The sequence below is a fragment of the Cervus elaphus genome, chromosome 23, assembly GCF_910594005.1.
Source record: "Cervus elaphus chromosome 23, mCerEla1.1, whole genome shotgun sequence".
Classification (NCBI taxonomy): Eukaryota; Metazoa; Chordata; class Mammalia; order Artiodactyla; family Cervidae; genus Cervus; species Cervus elaphus.
Window position 1 is genome coordinate 74,394,521 of NC_057837.1, and position 13,240 is coordinate 74,407,760.

The window sequence follows — 13,240 nt, forward strand, 5'->3', positions numbered from 1 at the left end:
CTGGCAGCAGGAGCCCTGGGCAGGGCGGGCCCCACCACACCCCTAACCCCTTCCTGAGACACCCACCGGAGTCCTGACACCAAAAACATCTCTCACCTCTCCCAGGGTCCTGTTTGGGGACCCAGTCTTTCCCCGGTTTCCTTCACAGACCCCTGCAAACTTCCTGGGGACTGGGGACAGGGACTCCAGCTGGATTAGGGCTGGGCGGTTGACCTGGGTCCTTCTCTTCCTTCTCCGACCAGGAGAGAGGCAGGGAGGCACAGGGCCGGGCCAGACCTTGTTGCTTGATTCCTAGTGGCCCTGGGGAGTGGAGATAGACGGAGTGCAGCTGGGTGGTCCTCAGTCTGCTCACTCCCCATGCCTGGCCCCCTTGATCCGCCCCACTCAGGGGTTTAAAGGGAGGAGAAGGGGCAAGGTGTACCTCCTCTTTGCTCCGTCCAGGAGGTTTGCTGGAGAACTGGGGAGGGATACAGAGCAAGGAAGGATCTTTAATCCTGTTGGTCTCCCTCTGCTGCCCCCTCCCATGGCTGACTCCAGAAGGGCTGATGAGAGGGAGGATGAGGCGTGGCGATGAAGTTGGGCACATCCTTCATCCTCTCTGACCTGGCCCTGGCTGGCCCCGAGTTCGATGGGGGTGGGGGATGGGGTGGCAGAAACCAGGCGGGGCCCTGGAGGCTCCCCAGAACAGCTGGGGCTGCGCAGGGCCTGGGGGTGGTGGCGGCGAGTGGGGACTTGCTTTTGCAGGCAAGCTAATCTCATTCGGCTGCTGCAGCCTGCAGACCGGGGCCTGAATGCTAAGTGGCCGGAGGCAGCAGAGGGACTCAGGACAGGCCGGGGAGAGAAGACCGGACACTGGGCACACCCGGGGGGATCTGGAGGCCAGCACTGTCTCGGATGAGGTGCCACGCTGGGCAGTGGCCAAGGGGCAGTGAGCAGGACCATGCGTCCTACGCTGTCAGAGGCTCCTCACTGCAGGGGGAGATGAAGATGGGGGGACATCCGGGTCATCCGGCTCCTCTCTCAGTTCCATCCTCCCCCCACCTAGCCCTCCTCCTGGGGGTCCCAGGCATGGGGTTCGTGGTGATCTGTGAGTGCGCGTCACCCAGGCAGCAGACATCTGGAGACTGAGCTGGCCCTGCTTGCCAGGAAACTGATTGTAGGGAGGGACCTGCGGGCGGACGTGAGGGAGAGAAAGGGGAGGCGGGGTGCTGGGGAAGCCTGCAATCGAGGAGGAGAGGGGAGAGGAACACTGGGGTGGGCAAGAAGCCTTGAACTCAGCGCCCTGCTCATCATCCCACGGCCCTACACCTCCAGCAGTTTGTTTGGAGGGAGGGCCAGTGAGTCCAGAAAGAACTCCGGCTGCTAAAAGATGACCGAGGCTAGAACTCTGGTGAAATGTTCTGCACCCGCCTTTAGCTCAGACAGGGAGGGATGGAAATGCCAGAGATACAGGGGCCTGGGTTGGTGCTAGGCTGGCAGGCAGGGTCTCTGGACTGTAACCCACACTCCAGAGCCTGGTCACCACCCCTTAGGCTTCCAGTACCCTCAGCCCCCTGAGAGAATCCGGGAGGCACAGAGGCAGCTCCAGTCTTGGGCAGAGATCTGTGGTGTACTGACTGCCTCTCGGCCAGAAACGGAGAGCTGTTGATGAACACCCCGATGCTCGCCGTCCGAGAGTCTGGGGGGGCCCTTCCGGGAGTGCTCTGTGACTCAGTTTCTCCACGTGGGCCCAAGGGGCTGCTGATGGAACAAGACGATCCTGTCCAGCGTCTGGCCCTCGTGTCCAGGGTAAAGGAAGCCTTGTTATCACTTTCCGGCATCACAACCAGCATCCGGGAGGCGCCCCTCAAAGCACTCGAAGCCCCACCGTGGGGGTCGGATGGGCCACAAGAGAATGGCTCTGGGGTCCCTGGTGGCTCAGTGGTAAAGAATCTTCCTGGCAACGCAGGAGACGCAGGTTTGATCCCTGATCTTGGAAGAACCCACCTGCCGCGAAGCAGCTAACCCTTTGTGCTACAACGATTGAGCCTGTGCTCTAGAGCCCAGGAGCTGCAACTACTGAGTCCATGAGCTGCAGCTACTGAAGCCCTCGCACCCCGGAGCCCGTGCTCCACAACCAGAGAAGCCACTGCAATGAGAAGCTTGTGTTCCTCGCCAGAGAGCAGCCTTCGCAGCAACGAAGATCCAGTACAGCGCAAAATAATACAACCATTTTTTTTTTCTTTTAAAAAAAGAAAGAAATGGCTTTGCCCTCCCTTACTCTGTGGCTGTGGGCAAATATCTTTACCTCCCTGAAGCTCAGATTCTCTATCTATAAAGAGGGAAAAGATTACTTACCTCACAGAAACATTATGCTTAGTTGCTCAGTCATGTCTGACTCTTTGTGACCCCAAGGACTGTAGCCCGCCAGGCTCCTCTGTCTATGGGATTCTCCAGGCTGGAATACTGGAGTGGGTTGCTATGCTCTCCAGGGGCTCTTCCCAACCCAGGGATCAAACCCAAGTCTCTTGCATTGCAGGTGGATTCTTGACCATCTGAGCCACCAGGGAAGCCTGAAACATTGCAAAGAGCTAAATAAGACTATAAAGATAAACATGAATAAGGGACAAATATAAACAATGTCCAGCATGCCACAGGTGCTCGAAATATCTGTTCCTTCCTGTAGAAGTTCCGTGTCCAACGCTAACTCTCACGGGTTACATGGAGGTCCAGGTGGGGGTAAAGGCTCACTCAGAACCCAGGGCTGGAACAAAGATCTCTGACACCTGAGGAACACAAGAGACATAATCTCTGGCCTTCGGATCTGCAGCTGTAAGAAGAGAGGGTTGGATTGATCTCTGGTTTCCAGTTTGCCTCTGGGCTCTTAGGGGCCACAGTTGGGGTCAATGTCAAGTCTATAGGTCTCCAGGCCCATCTTTCCTAATTCACCCAGACCACCTCCCTTTCACTCCCTGGTGTTTGACAGAAGACTCTTTGAAAGAGTCGTAGGGGCTGTTAAGCCTCAAATGTATGAAAGCCTCTGCCTTGCTCATCTTCAAAGGTCCTGGCAGCTCGGGCCCTCTGGGATGGACATCCCTCGCCACACCCCTGCCCGGCAAACCCTCCTCATCCCTGCCTGGCTCCGGGTCGACTCACCTGCGGGGCAGGAGATGAGTGATTCTACCCCAACCCCGGCCAGCTGGAGCCCGGGGCCTTGGACGCCGGCTCCGTTGGCAGTTTAAAGTCCCCCTGGTTGTCTAATTTAATCACAGCTGTGTGCACGGCGACTCTATAAATAATTTTTAGTGCGACATAACCATTATTTCACTAATTGCTTCACGCACACCCCTGGCCTGTGAGATAAATTAAAGTTTGCTGAGTCAGCACCTTTGGCCAATGCCGCTTTGGGGCTTGGGTAGCTCAGCCCAATAACGGCTATTCCCATATCAGCTTCAGCTCTCACCCTAAGGGGAGAGTGCAGCTCCCATGAAGGGGACAAGGATGTAAAGAGAGAGGAGGAAGGAGGAGAAAAAGGCTAGTAAGGGTTGCCATGTACAGTTGCACAGGTTGCAACCTGTACAAGGATACTTGGCCAAGGAAGCTAGTGGGGGCTAAAATTCAGCCCATACGATGCTTTATCCATCTGTGTGCCATCATATGGAATTTTGTGGATTCAAGAGAAAGAGGCACCTTTCTGTAATCTATGTAAAAGCACTTGCTTAGTCTAGTAGATTCCAATTATACCCACCCAGCAAGTTGTCAGAACCGCCCCTGTCCGAGGGGAAGCAAAGTAACATGCCCTAAGGACACCTCTCACATTATCAACAGAGTAGAGACCTGGGTTCAAGGTCAGATGCTGAGTGACCTTGGGCAAGTCACTTCCCCTCTTCTGGGTGTTTCCACAGTTTACCAAGCACTAAGCATATCTAAGGCTGGGCTTCAGGCCACCTCACTGGCTCCAGAACCCCCGTGCTCTTTCCCACTGCCTGCATAGTCCCACATTAGTGGGTATGACGTGGTTAAGCACGTCTGGTTACCATCAAGTTAAATAGGGTTCCTTTCTGCAGGACTTTTCAGGGACGTGGAGTCCGATACAGAGCAGGGTGACCCAAGAGAGGGTGAGAGATGTGCAGCTTTTCCTGAAGGCCTCTGGCCACGGAACCCTTTATTTTAGGACTCCTGTTGATGCTGAGATCTTGGTGCAAATCTCTGGGCTTGTTAACAAGTGAATTTCAACCCCGAGGGCAGGGAAGACTTCCGTCCCTGCTCACTGCCCAAGGTGGGCACACAAAGCCGTGACTCTGGATTCAGAGCGCTTCCCCGTCTGTCATCCGTGAGCAGACCCGGGTCTTCCCTGGGATTGGTGCAGCCTCGGAAGAGATCTCTGTGTCCTCTGCCACCAGGGTCCAAGTTCCTCAAGGGCGGAAGTCCTGTCTGCTCGTTTATTGCCGTATGTTTGGGGGCTTAGCTCAGGGACTCTCCGTTGAGCGGATAATACCTAAGCGGTTGAGCCAAAAAGAGACGCAGGCTGAGATACCTGGCTTCGCGTCCATCCCGAAGTCTCACCGGCTGTGTGACCTTTGAGCAGATTGCTTCCCTGAGTCCATCGCCACGTGAGCTCTTGTGCCCCCGTTTGTCAAATGAGGGTCAAACTCTCAGTCCGGTTCCTCGTGAAGGGAGGAAGTGAGGCTCCAGTGAAATGATGGGGGTGAAAGAGTGCTCTCAAAGTGTGGACCTCTGGGAACAAGCGGGGGAGCATTCCTCTTGTTTCTGCCCCTCCTCGCCCAGCCCGGGGCTGGGGCCCTGATCACGTATTCACGGGCTCTGCTGCGACATCCTTTGTATCCAGCATTCCTCACCGCACCAGGAAGGTTCCAGCCTTGTTTTCTGATGAGAAAACTGATGTTCAGTGGATTTTAACTCAGAGCTGCCTAACTCCTGAACTTGCGTTTTCTCTCCACCAAGGACTTGTTTCCTCTGGTACCTGCCTCCCATCATCCAACCCCCCCATTTGTGGGCTGGACGATAAAGCGGATCGTTCAGGAAAGCGAGCAGTGAGGGACTAGGGTCCATTGTCCTGTCGTTTGCCACGTGTTAGCAGTGCCAGTGGTTTGTTGAGCGTCAGTCACGCACCTGGCATGGAGCTGGCTGCTTTAGATCCATCACTTTCCCCACTGAATCCTCAATCCCCTCTCCCCATTTTCAAGATGCGGAGACAGAGGTGTAGAACGTGTATGTGACCTGTTCAACCGCGTGCAATTAAGGAGCAAGAGGCTGAAGGAGGGCTGACTCCAGAAGTTTGTCCTTTCCCTGGATTCTCAAGTTGCTAGGAAACCCCTGGTTCTGAATAGCCAGCTGCTGTCTGGGAGGAGTGACCCTTCAACAACTCCAGGGTCTGACACATCAGCGCGCCCACCTGAAGAAGCTGCCTTGGAGTCTCTTCCCACCCGTCCAGCCTCGCACCTGCCTCCCTAGCTCCATGGGCCCAGTCCTGTTGCCTGGTATGGCTTTCCTTTTTCAGTCGGTGCCAGGTCTTGCTTGTGACACGTGGGATCTAATGCCCTGACCAGGGATTGAAACTGGGTCCCCTGAATTGGGAATGTGGAGTCTTAGCCAATGGACCGCCAAGTAGAAGCGCCCCTGATGTGTCTTTATTGCCCAGGAAACATGGAGGAACTGATCGCTTTTTCAAAGTTCCTGTTTAATATCTGGGTGGGTGGGGCCAAAGGAGGAGCCGGGAGGTAGGGAGTGAAGTGGCTGCTGACATTCACCGCTGATGCCCGCGCGTCTCTCTCGCAAAGCTGCCTCGGGAATGCAGCCTGGGCCATCTCTCATCTCCCCAGTTTGCATCCTTCCTTCCAGGGTGAGTCCATCACTGCCGGTCACAGCCATGCCCGAGTGTGGCGTTCAAGGTCCCTCAGCTCTGCCTCCAGCATCCCAGTCTCTCTAGCCTCATCCCCTGCTTGTTTTATTTATTTAAAAATACATAGGTATTGATCCCTTATGTGCCTGGTAGTGCTCTACATCCTGGAGATACAGCAGTAGAACAGATAAAACCCCTGCCCTCCTGGACAGACCCGACAGTCAGCAAGTTATTAATAAATAAATATGTAGTGTCAGACAGAGAAAAGGGCTTTCAAGAAAACCAAAATCAAAACAAACCAGACTCTTCCAAGGGAGCTGCAGACAGAATTCAGAGGGTCAGTGAAATCAAAAGGGGGAAATTTACATTTTTATTTCACTTGTTTCATGAAATATAGCATTTCTCCTCAATTATAAGTGTGGGCAGTACATCGTGTGGTACTGGCAACGCTGTGACTTTGTCACCAGCAGAAATCAGATATATCCTATCACATTACAGCGGTTGCAGACATTTTAAAATATCATTGACACTCATCGGCACTTCAAAATTGTGGGAGTTAATAGAGGTGTCACTAGATCTTGTTATCTAGTGCGTTAATAGAGAAGCACCTATAGGGCTGTATCACACATTTGTAAATATTTTGAAAACTCTATTTCAGTTTGCTAAGTCGCTTCAGTTGTGTTTGACTCTGCGACCCTCTGGACTGTAGCTCCCCAGGTTCCTTTGTCCATGGGATTCTCCAGGCAAGAATGCTGGAGTTTGCCATGCCTTCCTCCAGGGGATCTCTCCAACTGAGGGGTTGAACCTGCATCTCTTTTGTCTCCTGCATTTGCAGGTGGGTTCTTTACCACAAGTGCCTCCCTATTTCAGTATAATTGGCTTCTTTTGTAATTCTATGTATCTTTTATGTATTTAAAAAGGCTATTCTGGGAAGGGGTCCATAGGCTTCACCAGAGGCCCAGAGGTCTGTGGTCCTAAATGGGTGAAGTCCTGCAGTGGAGAGTGATGAGAGGAAAGTGCCTCCTCCCTGTTCATTTTTCCCAACTCTGGTATCATTGAGGGCTCTATCAAACTCGTCAAACTCTGGTATCATTGAGGGCTGAACCCCTATCAAACTCGTAAAAGAAAAAGAAAACCTTTATGGACTCAAGCCATTGTAGTTAGATCTCTGTTATTAGCAGTCAAATAAGACGCCAACTGATACAGCCACAGTCCAACTACCTGTTAAATGTCTCCATCTGAACACAGGCCAATGGGTCTGATGCTGGGTCTCCGTGTTTCTCTCAAGGAACTCCTGGTCAGGGAACTCAGACATCTGGGGGAAAAGGGAACTAACAGTACAAGAGCTACACACCCATCCAGCTATCCATCCATCTCACCCATCTCATCATCCATCCACCCATCCACCCAACCATCCATCCAGCTATCCATCCATCTCATCCATCTCATCATCCATCCACCCATCCACCCAACCATCCATCCAGCTATCCATCCATCTCATCCATCTCATCATCCATCCACCCATCCACCCAACCATCCATCCAGTTATCCATCAGTCTATCCCTCTATCCATCCATCCATCCATCAGTCCGTCCATCCACCCACCCATCCATCCATCCATCCATCCATCCACCAACCATCCATCCATGCATGCAATACCCAACCCTCCATCCATCCATCCATCCATCTGTTTGTATGTCCAGCTATCTGACATACTTTTAGCAAGCATCTATGTATTCCGGGCCTTGTGCTAGACACAGGAGCTAGAGATGTGACTAATATATTTTATGTGATGCCCATTTGCCTCTATATGAGTAGGATCTCTCTAGAAGGAAACATCAGAAGAAAACCATGGCTGTCCCCATAGAGGGAGACAGGGCAGCAGGAGACATGGGTATTCATTCCTTTTGAGCTTTGAATTTTGCTTTGTATGTATGTATTCACTATCTAAACAGTTTTAATTAAAAATATGTGTTTGTCTCATGTAAATTGTCAGAATTTGCCTTGCTCCTGAAAGGATTTGAGGCAGCTTACAAGAATTCACAGAGATGAATAGATGCGGCTATGCTGTCAGGGAGTTGACAGCCTCATGGGGAAGAGAGACGCGTAAACAATTCCAAAACAGTGTCACTCAAAGGGTAGAAGGGCACGGGGCTACACTCAGCCCCGGCTCCTGAGCAATGACCTGGCACGAGAGTCACCTTGGTCTTGCCCAGGCTGAGCCTGAGAACCGAGATGCCCACCTCTGGGTTATATGGCCGGGAATCCTCCCGCCCCCACCCCACCAAGTTCAGGCACCTCTGTGAGCTGACTCGTGAGTCACGGAGCCAAACTCATGTCCGTATCGCAGGTCGGGTGGCTGGAAAAGCAGCCCGTGGAGTGGGGGGGCAGGGATCCTCCTTGCCGGCCTGGTATTCGTGTGTTTGTTCCACACAAGGCCCCTGGGCCGGGGGGTGAACACATGGGGGACAGGAGGGAATTGTCTCCCGGGCCCTGATGTCCAGCACGGCCAGGACCCCTCCCACAGCCCCCGATTGGGAAGACGGGGCTGCGGGCTGACGGAGGACAGGAGCCAGGATTGCATGGCCGGCCGGGCCAGGGGAGAGAGAGGAAGAAAGAGAGAGAGAGGACCAACCTGGCTGCTTGGAGGATTCGGGCCTTTTCAGAACAACCCTTTGAAATCGAGCAAGAATAACTTTAAACAATAAGATGCTTCTCTCTCCCCCTCGGCTGTTGCCCAGGCAACACCAGAGTGCTCAACAACTGTTTAGTTTTTTAAGAAACCAAACCTCCCTCCCTTTGGTCAGCCACCGCCAGGAAGATGGAGAGGCAGCGAAGGCGGCCCTCGTGGCCCATTGTTTGGGGACCTGGGTCAGCTGCCTGCAGCAGTGACATTTAAATCTGACGCCGCGTATTATAGGTGAACCTGGAACTGCACTCCTCAAGCTCCTGCCCGGACTCCTTGCCCGTGTGTGTGGCTCTGGCAGTTTGGAGGTGGGCTCACAGAAGAGAGGCTGACCTTCGCCTGCAAGGCAATTCGTGGCCTGAGTGGGTTTCAGGAGGCCACCTGTCCCCAACCCTCTGTGTCACTAGTCCCAGGAGAATCCTTGTCAGGCCAGGGACAGCGCACCCGTGGGGTTTTAACCTCGAGTGTTTAACCTCGGCATGCATGTTCGGGCCTCAGCCGTGCCCGACTCTTTGTGACCTCCTGGACTGTAGCCCACCAGGTTCCTCTGTCTGTGGAATTTTTCAGGCAAGCCTACTGGAGTGGGTTGCCATTTCCTCCCCCAGGGGATCTTCCTGATCCAGGGATCAAGCCCGCATCTCCTGTGTCTCCTGCAATGGCAGGCAGATTCTTTACCACTTAGCTACCTGGGAAGCCTGTTTAACCTCGGAGGCTCTCCAAAAATCTCCGCCTTTGAGCAGAGAACACCAGCAGCTCGCCTCTTGCACAATTTCCTTGAAGGCAGTTGGATGCCATCATCTCCATGGGGGCCTCCAACGACCTTGGGAGGGAGGTTTTTTTGTGAGCCCAGGTGCAGGCAGCTCTCGGAGAAGGCTACGGGGTGTCAGGCACTTTTAAGCAGAAATCCTTATGACCATGCAAGGAGGTAGGTGCTACCAGGATCCCATTTTGCCCAAAGTGAAAGCTGGGGCTGCAGGGATGGACGTGACAGCCAGTGGGTGTGCCAGGATTTGAACCCAAGCTGGCCCAGCGACAGCGTCTGCACTCCTGTGTCTCAGCCCGGACTGCCTTGGCAGGGCTCTGTGTCACAGGCAGGGACACATCTTTCCTGGCTGCTGGGACTTGGCCAGTGTGCCTTTCTGGAGGAGAGACTGACGCCCGGCTTGGCCTCCACAGAAGGGAAGTGATGAGTGTTGGCCACATGAAGTTCTGGGTCCAGCATCCTCAAACAGATCAAAACAAAGATTTAAAACCTCACTTTGCTCATCTGTAAAATGGCAGCGCAGTTGTAGAGATAATAATAATAGCTGCCCCTTAGAGAGAACTTACTATGTATTCAGCAGTATTCAAAGTATTTTACATCTATTACTTCATTTAATCATCAGGGTAACTCCAGGCGCAGGCAGTATTATGATCTCCATTTTCACATGAAGAAATGGAGACCCAGGGAGGCACAGTCACTGACCCAAAGGCACAGCTGAACCTGAGAACGAATTGACAGAAACCAGGGCGGGCGGGGCCACTCCTGGCACCTAGTAGGTTCAAAGCAGAGGCTGGCTTTCATTCCCCAGGAAGATAAACAGAGGGGCTTCTGTCTCTGGGGTAACAAAACATGGGAGAAAGTTAAATTTAGAAAAGCGAAACCAGGTTAGCACAAGCCCCTTCTCCAGCTCAGCCGCAAAATCAGGAGGGGAAATTGCCTTCAGCCACAACAAAAAGCCAGCCGGGGAAGCCTGACAGGGCTGAAATGAGAAAGACCGCGTGGGGGAGGGAGCCCGCGGCTCGCAGGCGGAGTGCCTGAGACCTGCTCCGCCAGGCCTGGGACAGGGGGCCCTGCCCCGGGCCGGAGTCCCTTGGGGGCCCGCGCTGAGTCCCGCGCAGTGACAAGGAACACAGGCCGATGACAAGCGCCAGCGCATTACATCGACAGGTCTCGCCACACCCAGCCCAGGCCCTTCCACCGAGGAAACCGGAGTAAGTTCATCCGCTGCTTCCCACCTCCACCCGGAGAAGGTGCCGCCCGCCCCCGTCGTTTAGCGCTGCTAAATGGCCAGCCAGGGGGCGCGGCAACAGAGGGGGTAATGAACTCCCATTGGCTTCTTTCACGAGATCACTGCCTTAATTTAAGAGGCCTGAGTGAGCCTCATTTCCCCAGTGCGCGTTGAGTAATTAACTATTAATAAAAGCATTACTGAGTTAACCACGGGGGCATGTTTAATTCATGGAGCAGCCCTGGAACAGGACGGAGGCTTTGGCGCAGTGGGGGATTCCTCCCAGAGCAAAACATGGACAGCAGAATGCGGTTGCCCCCAGGCCACTGGTCCCCCTGCGGCGGGCAATTCTTCCTGTCGCTAACCAGAAGGGCGGAATCCCAGGAGGCAGGTAAGACTCCTGGCATCCCAGTAGAGGGCTGCAGAGCAGAGACGTGGAAAGACCTGCCGTGAGGAATCCTGGCTTCGCTTGGGGGCAAGGGAGGTGAGTGATCTTGGGCGAGTAACCTGGTCCCGGGAGCCTGTTTCTCCTCTGCAAAGTGGGGCGACTGGTAACACTGACCTCCCAGGCATGGACTGCAGAGGCGAAAAAGGATGGGAAAAGATGTGGTTAATGACCAGATGCCCTTCGCTTGGGTGGGGTTATCTTTAGGACCTCCCCCACCCTCCCACCTGGAGATAAAGTGTTGGCAGCGTGGAGGAGGAGAGATACTTCCCTGTTCAAGAACAACCTGAGCAATTCCTATCAAGACACCTCCTTGGAACCTGGGGGCTTTTCAAAGGAGAAGACCGCCCCCCCCCACCTTACCCGTGCACACCTGTGACCTCCCACGGAGAGCTAATTCCCGTGGTGGTGAAACGCACCGGCCCCCTTCCGCTCACACCTGGGCCTGCGTCTGGTCTTCCCCCAGCCTGGTATGCCTGTCTCCTTTTGTCTGCTTGGCAACTCCTATCCAGTCTTCAAGGCTCACTTCAAAAGGGACAGCTGCTCCTGGGGATCTTTGCTCTCCTCCTGCCCCAGGCAGAATTGGTTGCCTTTTCTCTACCTTCCACACCGTCTTGTAATGGCATCTATCCATCCGCCCATTTATCCATCCACCCATCCATCATCCATCCACTCGTATTCACTGAGCACTAATAGTGTGCATCTCTGATGATGTTTTGAAGTTTTGGATAAGTCTGGCTTTCCTTGGACTAGTGGTTCTTAATCTTTGGCGGGGCGGGGGGTGGGGGGTTAAGAAACCCTCCCCCAAGAAAATGAACGAACATGTTAGCTGTTGCTTTCCTCTTCAGGGATCCCTGGTCATCCGCAGAGCAGACAAGCGGAAGGCGGGCACTGCGAGGTGTGAGCCCCGCCACGAGGGCTCCTGGCTGTGCTTGGGGGCGAGGGAGGTGAGTGACCTTGGGCCAGACGTGTGGTGGATGTTGTGATAGGCTGCAGGTCGCCCTTTGGGAATGAAAGACTTACTCCACGATCCCCTGGGAGTGTGGCTGGAAGGATGGTCAGCCCTCTTTGGAGGGCTGTCTTGACTGGAAGAAAACTGCCTCATCCAAGGCTATGCCACCTTCCAGGGTAGACTCAGTTCCAGCGACAGACCAGTGTGGAAGCGCAAAGGCCTGAACCTCTCTCACCCTGGCTTGGGACAGCTCTGCAGGGTCATCCCAGCTCCAAAGCTCCCCACGGGGCTGACTGAGGCCTTTGTCACACATGCCTTGAAGCTTGACTTCTTCCTCCGCTGAAACCTGCCTCCAGGTGCCTCCCTTCCGCAGGTGTTTTTCCAAGCCCCCTCTCTAAATAACATCTTGGACTTCAATCTTTACCTCTGGGTATACTTCCCAGGGAACCCATTAGATTTAAAAGCCCTGCAGAAGTTTCTTGAGGACAGCAACAGCATCTATAACGCCTTGTGTATCTCTAGCAGCTCTCGCTGGGCAGGGCATGGGGGGGCTAGCTCCAGAAACAGTTATTGAATGCATTTGAATGCATTTCCTCCTGCTTCTCTGTTCTGTTCCTCTGTTGGCCCAGCAGGAGAGTTCTCATCAGATATCCAGGAGAAAAAGATGAACCCGTTGGCATGATGCCAGCTGGACTAGGGCTTGTGGGCCTGTTTCTGGGGAAATGTACTAGTTGCCAACGAAACTGTGCATAACCATGGGAACAGAAGTCAAGCTAATTGGTTACTATGAAACAAGGTCAAAGGGGCCCGGCTGATGTCAAGGCTGTGTGGTTAGGATGGAGGCTCAAGGGGATGGCTGGGAGGCCGGCAGGGATGGGTGATGGTAAGGGCACAAACTTTTCTTGTTCGGCAGATCATCTAGAAGCTAGACTAGTCCTCGGAACCTGGGGAAAACCTCGCTTCAGTTTCCACTGTTGGAAATTCCTTCATGAAACAAACATCTGTCAAGTGTCTCCACTGTCCCAGGCACGGCAGCAGGAACAGTGACCTCGAAAGGCCAGGACCTCAATGTTTGCTCTGCCACTCACTTGCTTTGTCATCCAGGTCAGTTATGTGTCGCATCCCCATGGCTGACGTTTGCTGAATGGTTATTACTGTGTCCCCCATACGTGTTAACTGCTTTACATACACGAGTTCATCTTCACAACATCTTCATCATCACAAACATCTCTCGCTAAGAGATATATATTATCATTCCATCTTTACAGAAAAGGACATGGGCTCAGAGGGGATCAGCGGCATGCCCGAGACACACAGCTGGTCC